The sequence below is a fragment of the Capra hircus genome, chromosome 2 (assembly GCF_001704415.2).
Source record: "Capra hircus breed San Clemente chromosome 2, ASM170441v1, whole genome shotgun sequence".
In the NCBI taxonomy this organism is placed as follows: domain Eukaryota; kingdom Metazoa; phylum Chordata; class Mammalia; order Artiodactyla; family Bovidae; genus Capra; species Capra hircus.
The window spans coordinates 10730412-10736717 of NC_030809.1; the positions used below are offsets into that span (position 1 = coordinate 10730412).

Genomic DNA, 6306 nt, shown 5'->3' on the forward strand with positions numbered 1-6306 from the left:
TTGAGAGACCAATAGACCAATAGACTCCTAAAAAAAAAAGACACTTATTCAGCGTCATGATCAGACTATTACATTTAGCAATCAACAGCATGGGCACCAAAAAAAAAAATCTACATTAAAACCCTTTGTTGGAATGCTTTACACTTTCCACAGAACAGAAACTAAAATAACCTGTTATACAATTAGTCACAAGTACAGTCCTCGAGTTTTTTGCCCATACACATGAGTACTGTCTAAAACATGTCTTCTTTGTAGCAGCTAGGCCCTGCCGCGACTGCGCTTGGCTGAATTCACAAATCTGTTGTAACCTGTCTCTGCCACTTCTCTGGCTGTCCTCTCTGGCTTTGTTTCCTGGCAGTAAATAAAACCTTCCGCCACTGCCATAGTTACTGCTGCTGCTGAAACCACCTTAGCCAACTTGGTTTCATGGTTTGGCAAAGTATCGGCCTCCACCACCATCAGGGCCAGAACTGCCTCCAAAGTTTCCGCCTTTCATGGGTCCAAAATTTGAAGATCGATTGTTGTAATTGCCAAAATCACTGTAGCTTCTGCCACCTCTAAAATTGCTTCCATCATTACCAAATCCTTTATAACCATCCCCACTTGCCACCATATCTGCCACCAACAGAGCCACCTCGACCACTGAATTTCCTCCGTAACCAAAGTTGTCATTCCCCCTGAAACCACCTCCACGACCGCCACCAGCGTTTCCAGAACCGCTTCAACCTCTCTGGCTGGATGAAGCACTAGCCATCTCTTGGTTAGACAGGGCTTGTCTCACTTCACAGTTGTGGCCATTCACAGTGTGGCATTTCTGAATGGCAGTCTTGTCTACGGAGTCATGGTCATCAAAGGTTACAAAAGCAAAGCCTCTCTTTTTGCCACTGCCTCGGTCAGTCATGATTTCAATCACTTCAATTTTCCCAGACTTTTTTCCCATTATTTTCAAAATAATCTCCCAGGTGACGTTCTTTGGTGTCTTCTTTAATGCCACCAGCGAAAATCTTTTTCACAGTTAGGAGGGCACCAGGTCTTTGAGAATCTTCTCTTGAGACTCCCTGCTTTGGTTCCACAACTCTTCGGTCCACCTCGTGTGGCCTCGCATTCATGGCCGCATCCACCTCCTCCACCGTGGCGTATGTGGCAAAGTCGAAGGCTCTGGAGCGCTTGGTGTTTGGATCCGTCATTACCACACAATGGGAGTGTTCCCCATTGCTCAAAATGGCTCCTCAGACTCTCTTCAATTGTTTCAAAGCTCAGTCCTCTGATGAAGAGCTTCCGCAACTGTTCAGGCTCTTTGGGAGACCGTGACTTAGACATGACGGCAGTGGGGCGGGGGAAGACATCAACAATGCTTTCTCGGCGGCATCCATAGGTGCAGAAAACCCAATAGACTCTTGAAAGGAGAGAAACAGATTAGAGAAACAGACAGGGAGCAGACCCTGTAAACTCTGAGATACCATGGGAAGGATTTTGATCTCTTTCCTAAGGGCAATGGAAAGCCAGTGATGTGTTCTGAGTGGGTGAGTTAAATGATCAGATTTGCATTTTGGAAAAATAACCCTGGCAATGTGTGGAAAACAAACTGGAGGTGGATCCTAATGGACCCAGAGACTAGTTTAGGCAGCCAGTGCAGAAGTCCAGACAAGAGCTTAGACAAAAGTGGTAGCTTGGAGTGAAAGGTGAATAGATAGAGAAATTGATGTTTTTAAGATCAAGAAGGTAAAATTGAAAAAGCTCAATCAAACTTCAAAGGGTTTTGAAATGGGTATTATTCCCATTCAGTGTGGAAGATTTTTTTGTTTTTGTTTTTGCTTATTGTTTGTTTTTGTTTGGTTTTAATGATTATTGTTACTACAAATAAAATTCAATCAAATAATTTAAAAAATAAAAAAGAGAGGACTTCCCTGGTGGTCCAGTGACTAAAATCAGCACTCCCAATGCAGAGGGCCTGAGTTCAATCCCTGGTCAAGAAACTAGATCCCACATGCCGCAGCTGAGAGTAAAAGTGTCGCAACTAAAAGATTCCATGTGCTGCAGTGCAGATCTGACAAGACCTTGCAGTCAAAGAAGTAGATAACATGTATTAAGGGAAAACGAAAAGACTCAGCTAAGGATTGGATTGGGAGGAGGAACTAAGGATGATTGTCTAAGTTTCGGATTCCCATAACTGGAGGGTTGGTGGCTCCAGTTACTGACTTAGAGCTGGATTTGGCAAGGTTTTAGACATCTTGAATTTGGTGGGCCATTGAGACAGCCCAGTGGAGGTGTTAAATGGACATTTAGATATACTGGTCTGGACTCAGAGATATTTGAGCTGGAAAGGTGAATATGTAAGCATAGTTGGTAATCATGCCCTGGACTCAGTGAGCTTGCCTGGGGAGAGAATATAGAGCAAGGATAGAAGAGGTCTAGAGCTGAAAGCTGAGAAACCCAATATTCAAAGTCAGGTAAAAGAGGATAGATCTACAAAAGACAGAAAAGAGTAGTCAGAGAGGTGGCAGGCAAAGGAGATAATAGACACTTGTTACCTTTACCAACCAGAATCCACTCTGTGATGGGCAGAATAATGTCTACCTCTCACCCTGTTCCTCTGGCCCAAAGATGTCCACGTTCTAATCCCTGGACTCTGTGAATATGTTACCTTACATGGTAAAAGGAACTTTGCAGATATGCTTAAGTCAAGGGTTTTTAAATGGGGAAATTACCCTGGATTATCCAGATGACTCCAGTGAAATCACAGGGTCCTTACGTAAGAGCGGAAGGAGGGTCAGAGTCAGAGAAAGAAATGTAACAACAGAACCAGAAGCGGGAGTGATATGACCATGAGCCAAGGAAAGTAGGGAGTCTCCAGGAGCTGGAAAAAGGAAGGGAAGGGATTCGCCCCAGAACCTCCTGAAGGAACACAACTCTGCCAACACCTTGATCTCAGCCTCGAAGTCTCAGTTCAGACTTCTGACCTCCAGAACTATAACAGAATAATTTGTGTCATTTGAAGCCACTGTGTTTGCAGTTTCCTGTTACTGCTGTAACAAGCCATTACATGTTACATGTCCCCTCTTCTTCTGACAACAGTACCCAGTTTTTCTCTGGGGGTAGCAGCCCCACTCTAAGCCTACCTACTCCAGGGAAGCTGTTTCTAAGCTGAGGCTCCGGACGTGGAGTAGGAGACCTTGCCTAAGCCAGTCTCCCGTTCTAAGCCTCTCCAAGCCTCCCCAAGCCACGTTCATCAATCAAGATTGTGCATATGATCTCAGCCAGCTCCATCAGACCAAATCTCAGACTTCATGCTAGGGCTGCTGGGGGAAGAGCCTCACTTGTCTTTGCTGAATGTGAATGAGGAAGAACATAGCCCTGGGAGTCATTGGGCAGCCATCTCTCAGCCAGGGGAGAGAGACTATCTGAGAACATAGTCTATATGGGATGGGAGAGCTGAGAGATAGAAAAAAAGAAAGAAGAGTAACCAGGTCCGTCCTGTCAAAGCCATGGTTTTTCCAGTAGTCATGTATGGAAGACCATAATGAAAGCTGAGCACCGAAGAATTGATGCTTTTGAACTGTGGTATTGGAGGAGACTCTCGAGAGTTCCTTGGACTGCAAGGAGATCAAACCAGTTAATCCTCAAGGAAATCAGTCCTGAATATTCATTGGAAGGACTGAGGCTGAAGCTGAAGCTCCAATACTTTGGCCACCCGATGCGAAGAACTGACTCATTGGAAAAGACCCTGGTGCTTGAAAAGATTGAAGGCAGGAGGAGAAAGGGACAACAGAGGACGAGATGGTTGGATGACATCACCAACTCAATGGACATGAGTTTGAGCAAGCTCTGGGAGTTGGTGATAGACAAGGAAGCCTGGCGTGCTGCAGTCCATGGGCTTGCAAAGAGTCAGACACAGCTGAGTAACTGAACTGAACTGAATTGAACCAGATCCTAACACAGGGCTGTTATTTATCTGGTACTCATTGGAATGGCTGATTATTGTTGAAATACTTCTGTTGGGAAGTAAATGTTTCCCAGAACCCCCTGGGGATAGGAATCATTCTCCTACTTTCTCCTAGTTACCTTTCTGGAACCTCTGAACTTCCCTATGATCCAGTAACTAATGAGTTAATGCTTGGTTCAGCAGGAGACTTCCAGGACACCTCCTCTGACATCTGTTCAAAGACAACACAATGCCAATTGTTTAGTATTTTAAATGTCTCTTCTGTCTCTATACTATTGTTTGAATCCCTCTATTCAACTGGGTCAAAACATGTAATCCTGGACTCTTCTTTTGATGTTGTTGAAGCCAGTAGAAGTCAAAGTTTCTGTCACTTGATAATCAAAAGAGATCCCACACTTTTATCCTCCCATCCCCCCTCCCCAAGCACATCCTTGCTAACTTCAAAACCTATCAGTTCTTGGGACTTACCTGGTGGTCCAGAGGTTAAGAATCTACCTGCTCAGAGTGCTTACTCTGAGCTCCAGGCTCCTAGGAAGCTAGCAACAAAGTCATGTCCCTCCAGTTGCCATCATGATTATCTACCAGGACCACATCAGCCCTCATGAGATGTTCTCCAACACCTACAAGATCTGGGAGGTCACAGAGGGCTGTGTCTGGAGGTGAAGGGGAAGGTGATCAACAGGACAAAAGGTAAATTGATGAATCACTCATTGGTGGAAATGCTTTCTCTGAAGGCTTGGAAGGCTAAGGTACTGAAAGCACAGTAATCACTCATGTTGCTATTGTCATGAACCATCACTTGCAGGAAACCACCTTTATGAAAGAAGCCCACAAGAAGTACATCAAAGATGACATGAAGTCAATCAAAGGGAAACTTGAAGAACAGAGACCAGAAAGAGTAAAACCTTTTATATGGCAGAAGCTGCAGAACAAATCAAGTACATCCTTGCTGACTTCAAAACCTGTCAGCTCTTGGGACTTGCCTGGTGGTCCAGTGGTGAAGAATCCACCTGCCAATGCAAGGGTCCCGGGTTCAATCCCTGCTCCGGGAGATCCCACATGCCACAACTACTCAGTAGGAGCTCAAGACCCTGTAAACTGCAACTACTAAAGCCAGAGCATTTACAGCCCGTGCTCAGCAACAAGAGAAGCCACTGCAATGAAGACCCAAAACACCACATAAGTAAATAATAAATTTTTTAAAATTGTCCATTTTTTATCAGCGAAAACATGAATCCAGATGGCATGGTTTCTCTGTTGAACTACCATGAGGATGGTGTGACCCCTTCATATATGATTTTAAGGATAGCTTACAAGTGGGAAAATGTTAACAAACTTGGCAGTGACTTTGGAGCCATCACCTGTTGTCATAACTGACCAGCTGCTGTTTTTCATCCACAAAAACACTGGAACTGATGTAATCTTGAACTCTTCATTTATTTTGATGCTGATTTGTTTGAAGTGGAGGCATTATTTTTGAGGGGAAGAAAATACATCATGTAGTTTGTCTAAAATAAAATTCATATAAACTCGAAAGGGAGAGAGAGAGACCCCGCAAACACCAGGGAAATGTGAGGTCGCAGAAGCCAGGGGCTGAGAGTTTTAAGAAGAAAGGAATACTTAACAGAGTCAAACGCTGAGAAGTCAAGTGGGAACACTGACACCACGTAAAGATGTAAACCATCTGAGCCCGAGGCAAGTGGTCCTTGTGAGATGGGCCCTCGCCCCTCATGTCTCCCACAGCTCCATTCAACAGTATTCATACAGGTTAGATTTAGCTGTGTGTAACAGAAAATCCCAAATAACAGAAGCTTAAACAAGAGACAATTGTGTTTCTCTGTCAAATAAAAGTGATCCAGAGGTAGGCAGAAAAGGGCAGGAATGGTACACCACCAATATCATGGACCCAGGCTCTTCGTATCATTCTGTTCTACCATCGTGGCTAAGAGCTTCCATTTTCAAGGTCACTTCAAAGCCAAATACAGCTGTTGGAGCATCGATTCCAGGCGAGAAGAGAAAGGAGAGAAAAGCAAAAGAGGCTCATTTGACTGAGTCAACCCCTTGAAGTAACGTCTCCAGAAGTCTTTTCAACTCTTCCACTTACACCTCATTGGCTAAAACCTAGTCAGAAGGCTGGTTCTAAAGAGTTCTAATAAAGAATCAAATTTCAAAAAAAGAAAGGAGGCTGGCTCCCTGTAGCAGTAAGGAAATGTAGTCTTTTTTTTACTACTTTTTTTTTTTCAAGATTTATTTATTTATTTTTGACTGTGCTGGGTCTTCACTGCTGCTCTCTGGCTTTTTCCTCTAGTTGTGGTAAGTGGGGGCTACTCTCTATAGTTTCAGTACCCGGGCTTCTCTTTGCA

The 6306-nt window shown here is 44.1% G+C and overlaps 2 pseudogenes; one reads left to right on the forward strand and one right to left on the reverse strand.

The window, feature by feature from the left end:
* LOC102176478 lies at nucleotides 425-1324 on the reverse strand (annotated as a pseudogene).
* On the forward strand, nucleotides 4514-5274 carry LOC102182738 (annotated as a pseudogene).